Here is a 17758-nt window from a genome sequence, read left to right as displayed (position 1 = left end):
GTTCTCTTGATTTTAGATAGGTGGTGAATGTGTATGGTTAATATTCCCTTTTAAAATTTTGGTAAATCCCCTCTTAAAGTTCCTATAAATGATTAGGGAAAAAAACCATTGTTTATAAATCTTTCAACATATAAATAATAGATATTCAAAAACTTGTAAATCATAGGACTTTTGATTTTGGATATACAACATATAGATATAGATATTCAAAATCGTTTATAAATCCTACCAGCTTTGATTTGGATAGATAATAAATGGGTGTTACTTACTATAAATCCCAATAAATCACCTGTTAAAATTCCCATAAATTCTTGCGTTTAAGAAAAAGCATTTTTTTAGAAATCTTTAATCTATTTATTAGCAATCTTACTCTGTTCAGATCTCTGAGACTTATCCTATATGTTTTTAGTGTAAAAAGATACAAGTAATATAAAAATAAGTCCCATAACCAACTCCTGCATATTCCTGCTTCTGAAATTTTAATATTTGGAATCTATTTACCAGTAATCTCACCATGTTATATGTACAGTGAACTGTATATGGACATTCGAAATCGTTTACAGATCATACGAGCTTTTTCCGGTTGCACCAATCACTACTCTCCCATAAAGTAAAAGCGGTGGCAAATTTGGTTGGTTCTGCTGCAGAAGCACAAAGATTAAGAAAAAAACCCTAATAGTACCTTCATGAATCTCGTTAGCTTCACTGCAAAACCTGATCCGTCGGAACCCTAACTACCGGGCAAATAACATTTATCATACGTCTGCAACCGTGTCTCCAGGCTTATCATAAGGTATGGGCTTACCTAAGAAAGTGGGCTTCTCATCTCCAGCCATAATCACCATCACATTTTCTTCTGTATCTACAATATATTGTATGTCGCGATTTTCCCCTCCCCCCTGAGCTGAACTTGCCCTACTACTTAATTCTTCCGAATCAGCACAAAACCTCCAGTAAGAGCAAGCGAGTATTAGAAAAGAAATAGCAATCAGAAGTACCATGCCAGCCAGTCCTGCAAACAGGTATGGAACAGGTGACTTCCATGGTGCTGTAAGTGTGACATTATGGGAGCCAGTATCTTCTGTCATTGATTATTGATTCGCTAAATAATTCAAATAACAAAAATAAATCTCTTTCTGTCAACAGATCGAAACAGCTCTGGGTATTGTTTCGCTTTTACCCTTCACGTCCTGTGGCGTGGGGCCGTGAATCATTCATCCTTGAGTATATAAAAATACTGAACGTTGGCAATGAGGTGTGTGCAATCCTTTTGACAACTTGTTAGCTACTTTTTTTCTCCATGGAACTCATGGGGCCAATGTAGTTTCAGGTTTGTGAATATAACTGGATTAAAATATAAGTGTTCGTATTCTGAATGTGACAGCCATAACGACTGGAGGACCACGGTGATGTAGCATTTATGCTTTCTTAAATAAATTAGTTGTTCCTGGAAGGATAATTGTGTGCAGAGGAAAATCTTAAAATAATGAAGACTACCACGACACGACAATCCAACAGCGAAAAAGAATGTGCAGATTAGTTATAAAGTGATAGATTTTGAACAACCCAAATATGTGCAGACATCGCATACCACTTGAAATTTAAAATAAACAATGTTGCTAGGTAAAAGAAACAAAGGAAGTAGATAGTCGTACCTGTCATTGTGACATTCTTATATCAAGATGGAACTAAATTCTTTTTACAAAAACTCTATAATTTTCCACCATGGAAAATGGAACGAAATTCACATTTGAAAATTTTCTATAATTTTCGACCATGGAAAATGTGGCAAAAGGCTCACATGACATATTGAATGCCATGATCGAGTCAGGTTGACCTACTGCATTCTCTGTATTTTTAAAAAGACATTTTGCTTTCTTTTATTTCACATTTACGTTTGTTTTTTCTTATTGCACATTCAAGTTGTGTGCTATTTGATTTTTCATATGAAAATCATGTTGACCTTCTTCATTCACTGTATTTTTGTAAAAACATTTTGGTTTTTCATTTATTTCACATTTATGTTGTGTTATATTTGAGTTTTCATATCCATTTTCATCATGTATTTAGATAGATTATTTGGATGCTTTAGCCATGTTGGTCTGGTTAGTTTGAACCACTGGCTCATCTTTGGCTTTTGCTAATTGTTAGATACAGTGTCCTCAGGTTGGTTTTATTCAGGCGAGAAGCTAATATTTTAATTAAATGGATTTTTCTCTTAAAGTTGTTTTTTCATTTTGTAAGTTTTTCTCTACTCTTTTTCAATAAATGGTAGTTTACGAGATTTTTTTTTTTTTTAATATTTAATAGGATAGATATATAACAAGTGAAGATTTAAGATACTTCTTAAATGTCATTATTTAGTTATCTTATCAAATTTTGCTATGATTTTTTCAGCTACGTCAAAAAATAATATTTTTCATATTCATTTATTTTATGGACTTTGAAATACATTTATTCAAATTAATATCATCATTCTCACGAAAAATATTCATTTATTTTATGGACTTTGAAATACATTTATTCAAATTAATATCATCATTCTCACTTTTGTAGGGCTGTATATGCACTTTAGCTTACACTTTGAATATAAGCTATGAAGATTTCTTCATGAAATTTTTTATTTTTTTATCTATTTCTTTCTCAGATCTGAACTTAAACAGGGACGCAACAAATTTCGTATATAACTATAAATATAAGATGCAACAAAAACACCACTTTATTTCATTAATATCAAATATTTCATTAATATCAAATATTGAAATATGCTTTCAAACAGAATGGAAATAAAACTAGCTGGAGTGATGATAGTTTATCTCTAAGAAGAGACGTGACGACTAAATGCCTTTGAACTATGTTGCAATAAGGCTCGAAGGCCTACTTATTATTGATAAATAATGAAAAACCCTAAACATCCAAAAACCTAACTCTAAGAGATGAAGCACCAAAACTATGGGCCTCGTTTGGTTAAATTGATTTATCAACTTCTCAAGGTCATAACTTTAGGATATGATATCCATTTGACATACACAATACCTCATTAGAAATATTTATCCGAGGACTACAACTTTTGAGTGGAAAACATGATCGGTGACCAATGTTTGCTCCAGTTTTCCCAAAAGATGTCATCTCGGGTTGCAAAACAGCTCCGGAAGTTCACAACCCAAAAAACTGCAAAAGATAGTGAATTGTGCTACAATTAAGGAAATTGAAGAACTGAAAGAGATAGTGGGTAGGATCCAATTGGAATAGGCTAGTGACCACCAACATCCACCTGGATCATTCTCTCTCTTTTCATTATTTTTTGGCTTTCCATTGAAGTCAAGGTTTTGATTAGAGATTGAATGCTTCTAAAAGAAGTTGGAATTTATGTCTAGAGCTAACATTATTATTTCAATGCTCTTAGTGGTGTTCATGATGTACACATGACTTTTTGAAAACTTGTTTATGATTAATATTTCAATATATCTCCACAATGATCCATAATATCTATAGATTAATGCACTATGTATCCTTCCTTTTGTTGGTCTCTTGATCTAATAGGTTGTATATGTTGTTTTCTTAGCGTTATAATTTGCAAAGTGAGCATTATGTCATGGAGAAATCTCCCCCATGGATGGGTGAGCATTCAATTAGATTGACCCTTGGCTTGGGATAAATTGTGGGGTATACTACAATTTTAATTTCCACTAGATCTAGTGCAATTGATACTAATACATGCTATGAGAAGGAATATTGTGGCCCCTAGTGATTTGGTGGCCATCGTTTTGGAAAACCCATCAATATCTATATTTATGAACTGAGAAAAATTATAAAAATTAAGCATATCCCTCAAGTTCCTAGTTGTATATTCCTCCTATTCCTTTGATCATACACCTCCTTGGCCCTCGCATGACCATGAACACTATGATATTTGTAGGTTAGTGTAGAAGATTCATTTTGAAGTCGAGCAACATAACTTTACCATGATATATTCTCTCTTAATCCCTTGGGATTCCTTCCTTATATACACTAATGGAGGAGGCTAAGTGATTTCTCTATACCTCTGGAACATAGTGAACATTACGTCTAATATGAGTTCCCAAATTTATGATGTGAGGTATTGAATTATCCTAGTGCTAATACCCTAAAATATGACTAAATAGAAAATATTAATGGGTGGTCACATGCTACAAGTGTTTTAGTAATGAATTGGCCATGCCTTGTTAGTGGTGCAATAACCAATCATTCATTTTTAGTGGTGAAGAATGCATTCAGTCACACCTTACTAGAGAATTATGAAAATAAATCTCCCACTAAAATAGAGAATATAGGGAAGAAAAGATAAAGTCTTTGTAGAATATCCATTGTAGGTCCTCAATGAGTCCTAGAGTTGAAAATAAAGCTATAATAGATTCCCCATAATGCATGGGGTAATAAGACAAACTTATGGTAAAAATGCGTTATAATAATAGTAACTAGGAAGTAGTATAGGAAATAAGTTCAAGTTCAAGGATCTAGTAAGTACCTACAACAAATCATCGACCAAACATATATTGATAATCTCCAAGTGAGGAATACCCATTCTAATAAAGGAAACAAAGCATGGCTACCAACATAATACATTATAGATCCATGTAATAAGATGCAAGCCCACATCCACAAAAACTTATGTGGTGTATCGATGTCATCATGTGATTTTAGCCATAAGAAAATATAGCATGGATATATATCATAATATAGGTTACAAAGGTATCTAATACCAACAATAAGGCTTAAGTGTTCTTAATAGTACTCATAAGATAATGATTTTCTCCATCACAACTTGGAAGGGGTAGTCTAAATGAGCGACGTCGCCAAATGCCAAGGTCTTTGTGTTAGCCTCAATGGTACAATTCTAGGTAATGTGAATATATTTTGTCAGGATCAAGTATAGTATGACTATCTAATTAATATTCCTTAATGTGTACAATTAATAGATATGAGGGGACCCACCAATAATGAAAATGAGCCCTAAGGTACTTAGTACTATTTAGCAATTGGTAATAGATAATCTAATGTTGAAAACCCATATAATATATTAATCAAGAGTCAATTAGTGAACCCATTATTAATCATTAATAAACTTACCACCAATGACTACAAGCTCTAAGGTACTAGTTGGTTTATAAATCTACTTCTTATATGTAGCTGACATCCATAAGAAAAGATATATCATAGGAGGGTCGTAGTGTATCCCCATATATTGAAATTAAACATACATCATCAAAATATTTTGAAGAGATAGAATAACCAAGTATAATTGATACAAGGATGGTCATCGTGGACTATAAATTACCACCTCAGGCTTACTTTGATTTAACATATAGCATGATTCATTTATCACCTAGAAGCATTGACTCAAGAACACCAATTATATAGGGAGACAATGCCTGAGGCATTGAACCACTCTCCATGGTGACTAGAAATAAACCAACTAAATGAGTAAATGACTTATGATGATGGTACGATTTCTAGTAAAGTTGTATCCTGATAATAGGAAAAATTTTGCAAATAAGTGCCGTGTTCAAGAGTGGCATGATTAATTGATACTACATTTTAGAAGACAGAACCAATATGGGTTTCCCTCCACTATTTTTTTCTTCTTTTTTTGTTCCCTTCATAATTTTAATAGTTCAAAAGAGAAATAAAAGTATGTTTGATAGGTGTCCTTTTCAACATTTAAACATGAAATCGAGTTAAAAGTAATCTTTTCTAGGGAGAAAAAGTAGAACTATGGAATACATCTATCCTTCAAGTGCATGGAACCAACCTATACAAATAGAATGCAAAATGGTGCTAGAATGTAAAGTCCACTCATTACATCATATCTCCTCATGGGTAGAATAATTGCTAAACAAAGGAAATCTAGTTAAAATGGTGAGAGATTAAGAGTGACTAAAATTGAAAGGTATGAAAAAATTAAATAGTGATGCATCTCTAGGAACTATATCATAAGTAGTGGTACGCACATGCAACCACAAAGAAATAATGAAACCAGAAAGAAATAAAAAATGATAGGAACCCTTTTAGGAAAATTATAGAAGAGAATATTGAGGAAAATGAATGATGCTCAACCTAGAGTTATGTTGTGTCTAAAAGAGGGATCCTAGGTGTGACCTTTTTTACACTTGATGTCAGTGAATGGAACCTGATGACAACCTCATTTATTTGCTACCTCGAATATACCTCCCTCACCTTGTTAGTGCTCACATAGTAACCCATCACTCCAACAATCCTCGTTAGTTGTGTATCCATCACTTTGTTGCAAGAATACACCCTATCACCCAAGAGACAGCTTGCCTTTATCTTGGGAGTGATGGAGCTCAAAACTCTAGAAGTGGTCCATCCCAAGGAGATCAACACGACTTATGTTATCCTAAGTTAGCTTATGGTAAATTATTGTAGAAGTTTCATATCTTCTCATGGCCCCAGGTGCTTAGATACATCCTCTCAAATTTAGTAAAGGACTATTTAGTGAGACCCTCTCAAGGGTTAGAGGAAAAATCAAAGAATATGATCAATAATGATGGTGAAATCTCACTAGAGTAATGTTCTCTTGCATATAAAATGAGTCAAGTTGTATGTAACTTCATGGAAAGAGGAGAAATACAGTGTAAAAACCCTGGTCAAAATTCCATGTAATAAAGTTAATAGAGGAAAAATAATAACCAAGGTCATGGGACATGTATTCCAAGCTAAATGGTGCGAAAACATCCTAATGAGGATGTTCATTTGGTTTATTGTGGCTAAGGAAATTGGCAAAGGCAATGTAAAGGGCTTCAGAAATGAAAAGTGGCATTAATTGGCATTTTATTTATGAAAATAATGGGAATGGGGTGAAAAGGAAGGTGAAAAGTCACAGGTTTCATGTGAGGAGGAAAATGAAGGAAAATAACGGAAAATGACTAAAATAGAGGCCTAATTGATAAAAAGGGTTCTAAGGATTAGTTCACAACATTTTGTTAGTTTAACCTTTTTTTAGTTCATTTTTGGAGCTCTCTTTATCTACCCTCTCTCTCTCTCATAGTCTTGGACACTTAGAATACTCTTGGAGCATTATAGAATTGGAGGAAAGAAGGAAAAATAAGGACAAGAAAGAAAGAGAAAGTAAGGACCAACCAAGGAAGATCATAATTCAAGTGGCTACAATGAGATTACTCATAGGTATTGAGTTGCATGTATAATTTCCTTGCTAGTTTTGGCGCATGAAACATGAAATTTTGTTTTTGGTTCTCTTGTTATCATTGGAATGGGTCTTGACAAGTGTGACAGTGTCTTTCAGCCTTACCTTTCCATTTTTGGATAGCCACAGTTAGATGGGTTCTCTTGTTTTGGTTGAGCGGGATTGCCGGATGGATTCAAAGCTAAGTGGGATGGTCTCATTATTAATAGAAAGGCCTAGGAATCCCTTGGTGGGATATATGATAAAACCTGGTTGTGAGTACCCTTGATTGGGACTAGGAATCCCTTGACTGGTAAATGTAGGATACACAAAAAAGACAAGAGGGTGGACACCTCATAGGCCTAGGAATCACTTGATTGGTAATGGTGAGATACACGGTAAATCTGAGAGGTGCAGACAGACAAATTCCTCATGGTTTAGGTGGAGAGATCTGGAGGCATCTGTGCTTGTTTAGGGCCTAGTGCCCCGGTGGGATTGTGGTAAAGATTGGTTATATTGATGAGGGTTTGGAGCCTAGGAATCCCTTGGTGGATATACGGTAAACCCGAAGGAAGCCTTGATTGGTTCTATTGTGAGTCCCACATTCATGCTTGGCATATGGCATGGGGGTGATTGGCTAAAAGAAATAATTGGTTCAGCCCAATATATGGTGGAGTGGTTCGTGGAATTCCCTGACTTGATTGAATTTTGCATACATAAATAATAACTCATTTTCATTTAGTATTTGATGTGTCAATGTACTTGTTAATATGTGGTTTGTATGGCTGTTTTACTCTTATTATATTGGTTATATGCTGATTCTAAGCATGGTTCAAGACATACTTTGGTTATGGATCTCATCATGATTTGATTAGTATGAGAAATGTTAATGAATATATGACATAATAGATGATAATTCATATATTGTGATAAGGCATCAATTTTTCTTGATGATTCTCAGATAAGTGTGAGACCCCTATGTTCAGATCTATCGTTATGACCTCTAGATTACATGTTTGTGATATGTTTGATGAAATACCTGTCATGGCTAGTAAGGGTCACATCAATGATTACATTAGTAGCTTTAATTCATTGTTCTTTATCACTTCTGGAATTTCCATGAAGTTTTGGGTAGATGCCTAATACCTAACCCTATAAAAGTGGCACATAATATCGGTTCCCTGGCTCATAACTTCCTGAAAGAAGCCACAATCACATGCATGACTTGTTATGGGAGTGACTCGAGGGTCTCATTCACATGCATGACTTGTCATGGGAGTGACTAGGGGTCTATCTCAACAAAATGACAATTTGTCTTATGGGTTGGGCACTTAGAAGGGTTGGTCCTCTCCTAAAGGTTTTGTAGCTCTTGAGAAAGGTAAAATTTCTTTTTTATTTGTTGGTTCCACTTCATTAACTATCCATGGGGAGTTGAGTCACATCATATTAACACTTCATCACAATTTTAGCCCATTGAACCAATTAGCTTGCGTAAATGTGGTAGGAGGGTGTTCCAGAGTAGTATCAGAGCATGGTTCACCCCTTGGACTATATGGGCAGAATGTGTTGGTCATGCATACATGTCAGTTTAATATGTGTTATTTATGCTTGTGGTATGTGTACTTGTTGTGTAGGCATGGTAGCAGTTGTGTTGTCATGTGAAAATTGATGGTGTTGTTATTCGATCTATTTGTCGTGAGTGTGTATTAGTTATGCACTTGTTATGCATGTCAGTGTTAATACGTCATTATGCATACATTGACCTAGTTATAGTTGTCATGCATGAGGTCATGGTATGTGGTTGGCATGGTCAAGCATGGTAACTGGATAATGGTTGAAATGATGTTTATGTACTGATATGATTATGTTTATACATGTATTTCACTAATCTGCTTGATCTCATAGATGAGATATGTTCCCATGAACTATACTAAGGTACGCTGATTACATTATATTTTTGTTTAGGCTGACATGGTATACTTGCAGGAAGAAGATCAAAGATGACTAAAAGATGGTAGACTACAGTCCACGAGCAAAATGGCGATGGGCACTATTATGACTTAGTAGACACATTGAGAAGTTTGAAGGAAAAAATAAGAAGTTGCAAAGTAGATAATGACAAAATCATTCAGGCACAGGAGAAACAAGCAGAAGTTAATGTAGTAATCCTTCAGATTTTGTCATATTTACAGAGATAAGGACTACTTAGGATCAGCCATGGGTGGGAGCATAGGAATAATGGGGCATATGGCAGGGGATATCATGGTGGGAATTGGTTAGATAGGGATGACATTATCGGAGATGGTAGGTTCTTGGATACACACGATAGAAGAGGCAATGCATATAGGTTCTATTCTAGTTCTAGTTTTGAGAGGTACCATTTTCATCATCATTATCATCCTTATAGCAGGGGTGATAGGGGATAATTTCTAGATGAGTTCAAGAAATCAAAGCCACCTAACATTGATGGGGATTTGAAGAAGACAGAGGATGCAGAGGCATGGCTACTCAGGATGAAGAAGTACTCTAAGCTGCATGATTACACAAAGAACATTAAGGCCAAAATAGTTATTTTTAGCCTGAAAAGGAAAGCAGACATCTGGTGGGAAGATGTGAAGTGAGTTAGAGACATCATGACAAAGGAGTTGAGTTGGCATGAATCGAAGATACTTTTGAAGAATAAATATTTGTCAATGAGGTATTATGACAGCAAAGCCATGGAATTCGATGAGCTAAAGATCGGGTTGATGATAGATGAGGAGTGTATGACTATGTTCCTAGAGTTGTTGAGGTATGTATCGTATATTAAGGATGAAAAAGCCAAATTTTAGAGATTTGTTAGTGGAATTCCATTATAATTTAAAGATCAAATTGAGTATGATGAGCCTCAGTTACTTGAGGAAATCATTGGGAAATTGAGGCAATGTTATGAGAAATCAAAGCGTAAGACAAAATCTCAGTAAGGTTGGAAAGGGAAAGACAAAGCTAAAGGTAAATGGAAGGGGAATCGAACAAGACATTAGAATGAAGGAGAGAAAGAAAATATTGCACCTTACAAGAAGATTAATGGGTCACAACCTAGAAGGCAGCAGAATAAAGGTGATATAGTAAGGGATAGTTGCACTATTGTATATGTGGAAAGGAAAATCTCAAGAGGGATTTTCCACAAAATCAAGGTGGTAGGCCTCAAATTTAAAATTCACAATATGTGTACACAATTGTGGATGTTGGGCAGAGCATTCCACAGATTTATGCAGTGCAAGATAACATGAAGGAGGATCCCTAAGCATTTATTATCGAGATGGACGATAATATTTGTGATCAAGTTGTTTCTATTTTGATTGACTGTAGATCTAATTATAGTTATGTAATTCTTGGCCTGGTGGATAAGTGTGGTTTTAATAAAGAAGTGCATGTAGAATCTTGGTTAGTGTAGATGGCTATAGGTACAAAGAGGATAGTACATCAATGGGTAAGATATTGTGCATTTGAGTTGTACCTCAAAACATTTAAATGTACTATCATTCAGATCATATAGTAGGCCACAAGGCATGACCAAAAAATCATAATGAACTTCATGGGTTTTGAATGTTATTTTTAGAATGTCCTAAGTCTTCATTCTAATTTGATCATATCCTAAACAAGGATCCAACTTGGTGAGGTAATTTGCTCCATGTAATTCATCCAAAAATTCATCGATGACAAGAATATGAAATTTATCTTTAATAGTGAGCTTGTTGAGCTCCCTCTAATTTTGCAACATATGCCATGATCCATCGTTCTTGTGTATCAATACTACTATAGAATAGAATTAACTTTGGCTAGGTCAAATTATACCTGCTTCTAGCATTTCCACAACCACGTGTTCAATTTGACTCTTTTGGGCATATGGATATTTGTAAGGTTTGATCTTTGGAGGAACACTTCTTTGAATCAAGTGAATAGAATGATCATTATCATGAATAGGTGGGAGGCATTTTGGAGTCTCAAATACTTCAGAATGATTGTCCAAGATTCTTTGAAGATCTAGAGAAATAGACGATTTCGATGTTTTAACATCGAGTGAGCATAATTGTAAAATTATACCTCGTTTTCTTTCTTCAAAATATTTTTAATGCCATTAGAATTAATTATCTTCCATAGCTTCCCTGTGATGCCCCTTAATTCAATTTCTTTTCCTTCCCAAAAAAATTTGAAGAAACATTCTTGAATATTAAAAGTTATTGTCCCTTAAGGTGGGAACCATTAGACTCCTAATACAACATCAACAACACCCATTGAAATGGAAATCATTGGACTACTGAATACATATTATCCCATGGTTAGATTGACATTATGAAACTTCCCTGAGAAAATTATAGTTCCTCCATTTGCAACCATCACTTGACACTCTAGTGTTGGACATAGAAAGAAATTCAATTCATTTGATATCTTACAATGAATAAAATTATGGGTACTATGAGAATGAATCAACACTATTACATTTATTTTCTTGACATATCCTTCTATCCTGGGAGTTTGAGGAGTGGTAATTCCTTCCATTGCATTGCAATATACAGTCAGATTCATTTCTTCTTTATCTAGGGTTGGTTCATGATGTATATCCTCTTCTTTTGATGTTTTTTATTCCTTTCCTTCGTCCTCTTCACAATCCATGTAGAATAATTTCTTCTCAGCCCAATTATGACCCTTACAATATTTTCTATCACAACTCTAACAAAGCCCTTTTTCTCTTGTTTCCTTTAGTTGTTGTGGTGTCAACTTTTTAGGTTTTGGGAGGCTAGGAGAAGAAATATTTCCATTTTTATAGTTGTGAGTGGTAGACTTCCTTGTTGCCATAATTTTTCTTGCTATGTTGAATGCCTTCTCCAATGAATTATGTTCCCAAAGGAGAATCTCATGTTGGATGTTATCCTTTAAAGTCCCTATGAAGACATCAATCCTATGCTCTTCTATAATATCATTTACCTTAATATTAAATCATTAGAAGTCCTCAATGTGCTCCGCCACTGAACCCTTTTGTTTTTATTTGCCAATTGGATAAACAAGTTATTTCTATTTTTATCCTCATAATTTACTACTAATTCTTTCATAAAAATTGTCTAAGTGAAAATTAATTTACGAGAACAAAGTCATCCATACCACACAATCTGATTTTGTTTTAAATACAAATATGAAACACGTACCTTTTTGTGTGCAGAACATCATGTAGATGAAAGAATTACTCCATCTGTAGTATCAATGTGACCAGATCCTTTCCATCAAACTTCCTTGTATATCTTTGGAATGTGATCAGTCTTAAATTAAACATTGGATTCTCTAAAATCCTAATTCATATTCCTTTTCTCCTCATCATGATTTTCATGGATTTCCTTATCACCACTGGGAAGGCTTTCTTGAAGAATCTTTTTCAACCCTTCTAACTTGACATTCATCATGTCAATGTCTACTTTAAAAACTCTTATGTCTTCTTTTAAACCATCCTTCAAATCGTCCATGTTGCCTTTTATTTTTTCTTATAAACTATCCATCTTAGCTTCTAGTTCATTTTTTGTCACTCTTTGTGAGACAAAATTTTATTTCACTTGGTCTCATAATTTTGATATATCATGTTGCATTTCTTCCTATTCTTCAAGCATCATAGTAGAGCTTTCAGGTTGCTTAGTTTTTCCCACTTTTAAGGGCTTGATCTTGAAACTCTTTTATCTCTATAATTTCAGCCTCACAAGGTCTAAAATTCCATCTTGTGTTATCCCTATGAGTATTCTCTCCAATTACACAAGTCCAAGATTGGATTATTCAAGATAAAGTTATGTTAAATATCGCACGATGACCTGATTATGGACTAGTTAAATAGAGACAACTTATACGGGATACGACATGTGACTATTTTAACCTTTGACCCTAAAATTGATACAAAAAAACTATAATTCATGCACTTTTAGTCACCCTTTACGAAATTGAAATTTGATGCTTGAAGGGAAACTTATGAAAATTTTCCCTAGGTCACTTGTTTGAGACTAAATTTTGAAGCATGCAAAATTCCTAACATCTTCAGGCGATATCTTGCGAAATATAGCAAACCAAGATCTAAAATTTTCACATGATGTTCACTAAGATTTCAGCTCAACATGGTAATAATTTCAGCTTCTGAAGCCTCGTGGAAAGGAAGTTATAGTGAAAATTCCTAGATTGCCTTTTTGAAGCATCGAAACCCTTGAATCCAAAGTTGTGATATCAAATGTTATGCAACCAGATCATAAAATAGAAGAAAAGATAAATCAACGACTTGATAATTAGCCACTTTGATGGGGAAACCTCCTTGACATAACATAAATGAAAAATTCTCGGATGATTCAAATGACAAGACCTCCTTGGTATATATAAGAGTCTAATGGGTCAGAATATAATTAAAGCCCACATAACAATAATAATCTAAGAGAACAACAATAAAAATATTGGGCTTCTATGGGTGCCAACAATAACAGTATGGGGGCCGCATGGGCACAACAATAACAATAATGGAGCTACACTAACAATAAAAATAAGGAGACTACACTAGTATTATAGGGACCTAAAATTCCCTCACATATTCAAAGTTATAACCTCTAAGATCCCCTTAAAATTGATGCAAATGGATAGAAATGACTCAAATCGGACATCAATGACAACACTGACAACTTTGAAATTAATGAAAACACTTTTTTAAACAATCTCCCACTTTGGCATAGACGATGAAAAATCCAAGCATTTCTAGTCATTGATGTAAAAACTAATTCACAATGTTTGTTCATTCTCCCCATTTTACCTCAATCGTAAGCATGTCTAGGTACTCTATATTTGACATTTCTAACCCTAAGGAAATATAATAGGTTATTGATGATTGCTTATATTTTCACATTCTCTTCATGAGATTCAAGAATCCAATTCTTTATCACTCTTTGTCTTCTAATTCATATATATACCAATAACCATACCGTATACGTTGTAGGGGTTTCTTATGCCTATGTATGTCATCATACATAATATACTAAGTAAATGCGGGTAACACTTACTAAATGTATAAAGTAAATTAAATGAAGGATTAGTTATAGTGGGTACAACCATTCCAATCACATCACATATGTATAAGCATGCATGAAGGCTAATAAAAGCTTGGCTAGTATTCCTTACCAAATTCCACTCTTCATTTTGTATTTTTCCTGTTTTCTTGTTGTTTCTATGAGTAGCCTATTCTTGTACATTATAATTTAGGCTTATAACATGTGGCAATGTTTCCTCCATTTGGTTGGGTGGCAACATCAAAAAGTGAGGGAGTCGGATGAACCTACACAAAGAAAATTAAAAGTTTAGAATGCAAGAAAATATGTGTTTGAAAAGTTGTTGCCCAAGAAAAGTTATTGCCTAGAAAGTTGTTGGTAAATACTAAGGCTCATGGAAGAGAAGATTTGCAACCTATAAGAAGTAATGTAGAGATGTGAGTGAAATCTTCAAAGTAAAGATGATCTATCAAAGATGATGTTGTTAAATATAGCTTGGGGAATATTATGAAGAAATTGTTGCGGATACTCTTATAATGAACATAAATATGCGGAAATGAAGAAATAAACATATAAGAAACTATTATATAGTTATTTATTAATATTTATAATTATTGCTAAGAACTTCACATAGTGTCTTGCCGAAACCAAAATTATTAGTTAAAGAAATTATGTTGTTTGTACGGAATAATAAATCAAAATATGTTCATCATCCTGTGAGTCCACTTGGGGAATTAAGACCAATTAATCCACTAGAAGCTGGGGGTCAAAATCAACTCGTTGGCTTTCCTACCGGTTTACTGGGTTGATTAGGGGATGCTTTAAATTTATTCTTTAAATTGGCTTCAAATATGTGGTTGAAGATAAGAAGTATAAATTTTCCAGTTGCTAGTCATATTTAAAAAACATAAACATAAATATATGTTTGAGAAAAAGATTATTGTGGAAGATAAATAATGTCTGTGATCTTAATAGTTTCCTCATGGATGTTGATTGTAGACATGTGTCAGTACGTAAAGTTTTGCAACTTTATTGAACTAATTAAAAACAAATTGCAACTTAAATTAGTCCAAGTTAAGGCATGTCAACATGCATCATCACATGAGCTTTGAATTGTGAGTATAGACAACCATGGAAGATTCTTTATTTTTCAATTGTATAATCCATGAAAAATATATGTGATACATTATAAAACACTAGGCTTATACTCCAAATGAGTGGTGGATGTTATCAACTCATGCTAAGAAAGTTCAACGGGACTATGGTTTGTGGTCCACTAATCAACCCATTCATATGATGGTCTACGAACATATTCAACATTAGTATTCTTAAAAGTTCAAGAGGTTTTACAAGTAAAAAGAAGATTCATCATTGAAGAATAAATGAAGTTTTCATTCTCAAGTTTCCACATTGTTATAGAATGCATTGAGTTGATGATTGTACCAGTTGAATGAGATTGACGAAGTAATATTTAAATAAATAGAATGGTCAATGATAAACTTGGTCGACCTCATCAACTAGACTAGGCACATTAGAGTAAGGTAGACTTGATAGAGAATCCGCAAGAGTAATTCAACTATTATGAACAATTAGAGCACTTAGTTCATGTGAATTATCATCTGAAGCATGGTTTTATATGAAGAATCAATGGTGAGAATCAAGAATTTGGTACAATCCATTGTTATATACAGATGAGCGAATGACTATAAATTCCTTCCACTTTACTTCTCTATCTTTGAAGGAAAATGCAAGATGTACAGTGGAGAGACCCGCATTATTTTTCATGTCTCACTTCCCCTTCTATTTATATGAAAATGTACCAAACACAAAATAGAGTGGTGTAGGTTTGAACTAGATTACTAAACTGTGCATTTGGCTTAATGGGAATAAGTCAAGATTATCTATCGACCTTAATAAAGTTAGAAATAATTAGTTCCTACTTGTCTATGGTTGTAATTCTCCATTTGTGGAGTTTGTTCCTACATAATAGGAATTTAGTTTCTCCTAGTTTAGTGTGTGGTTGAGAGAATCTCTCAACCACACTACTGTACGTCTAAGATAGAATTTCTATCTTGAGACTATTGCTTGTATAAATATGTGTGTATATTTCCTTATTAAATATAATAGAACATATTTGAGTGTATACTATTTTATCTTGGTATCAGAGCGTCAGAGCCCGTGAGGGCCTGGGCCCTTGGCCCCTCCTGGGCCAGGGAAATAAAAGAGGATATTTTGTTTAATTTTTTTTTAGTTTGTCCATCGAGCAATTTTCTAAGTCTTTGTGAGCATTTTCTACTCTTGCCACTCAGTGAACACAACTTTTTTTTTGGTGAATGCTACCTGCATTGCATTGAGATGCTCGTTTGTGCTAGAGGGCCTGATTCATTGCTGTGCATTAGATCTGTGAGCTCTAGGACCAATTGCGGATCTGCAAGCAACACCAGTGTTAATTCAAGAATCCAATGGAGAGAGGAATTATATCGGCATTAGTTGAGACTGTGGTATTTAATGTGGCCACGTGATCCTTATTTGGAAAAGTGTGGATGAATGTTTCCATAGTTTTAACGAAGGTTTGTCAAGCCGACTTGTTTGCCTAGTCCTTTGCTTTGTGCATGGCACATAGTGATCTAGTAGGCACAATATTGTGAGAACTAGAGCCAACGCAATGGAAGTGTTGCAGCAGAAGTGGAGGCGGCTCGTTCTTTCTTTTGGCTGCTGTTGTGCATTGAAGCATCATGGTAGGCAGTGTTTGAGGGAGATCTTGTTCCTGCTCCTCACTAGTGGATCTGTGGATCAGATATGTACGTGCATTTGGCAGATTCGTGGTGTGTCTCCCAGTCAGAGAGCGTGATTTAAGCGGTGGTGTAGCAGCGGAGGTGACAGTTGTGGTGTGGTTGTTTGCCCAGGTTTCCATGGAGTGATCCGAGCGGTGAATTGTGGTGGTGGAGGAGCTCAAAGTGAGGGAAAGAACCAACCTCTGCTCAAAGAACGAAGTGTTGTTGCTGAATGCAGTAATAAATCGCGGTCGTGGAGCTTATCGTGCCTGATGCAGTGAAGCAAATATCCCGTGGTCAAGGAGTTTTGTGGTTGAAGGTTCTTGTTCGTGACCTCGGCCTTCACGGTAAAGGAAGATTGTGGCACTGAAATCATAGATATGCGAGATAAAGGTTGCGGATCAGTGACTTAGAGTTGTGAGACAGTTGCTTGAGCTACGGATCCTGGTAGCAGCTTGGATTGATTGGTCAAGAATCTAGTTGAGCTGAGGAGGATCCGAACCGGACCGTTGTGCACCCAAATTTGTGGGACTGAGTGGATCTGCAAGATTGTGAGATCAGTTCAGATATATGCATTAAAGCATTGACAAATTATGCTCATGTGTGGAGACTACATCTAGATCCAGATCTGCTACGTTGGTGTTGGAGCAATCTGCAGTTTCTTTTGAGGGATCTGCGATTTCTTTTAGTTTTGGGTGTGCGAGGGCCAGTGATGGCCAATTGCGGTGATGCCCCTCCTCTTCTGGATGTACTGAAGGCGT

General features: G+C 34.9%; 1 pseudogene; it reads right to left on the bottom strand.

Moving 5' to 3' along the window:
• Positions 1–755: 755 nt before the first annotated feature.
• Positions 756–1088, bottom strand: LOC149151706 (protein GLUTAMINE DUMPER 2 pseudogene; annotated as a pseudogene).
• Between the last annotated feature and the right edge of the window lie 16670 nt (positions 1089–17758).

Source organism: Pinus tabuliformis, chromosome 9, assembly GCF_031772625.1.
Source record: "Pinus tabuliformis cultivar Carrire ecotype Pingquan chromosome 9, CPIR1, whole genome shotgun sequence".
NCBI lineage: Eukaryota > Viridiplantae > Streptophyta > Pinopsida > Pinales > Pinaceae > Pinus > Pinus tabuliformis.
Note: the sequence above shows the minus strand (reverse complement) of the source record. Positions and strands in the feature narration are given on the sequence as shown.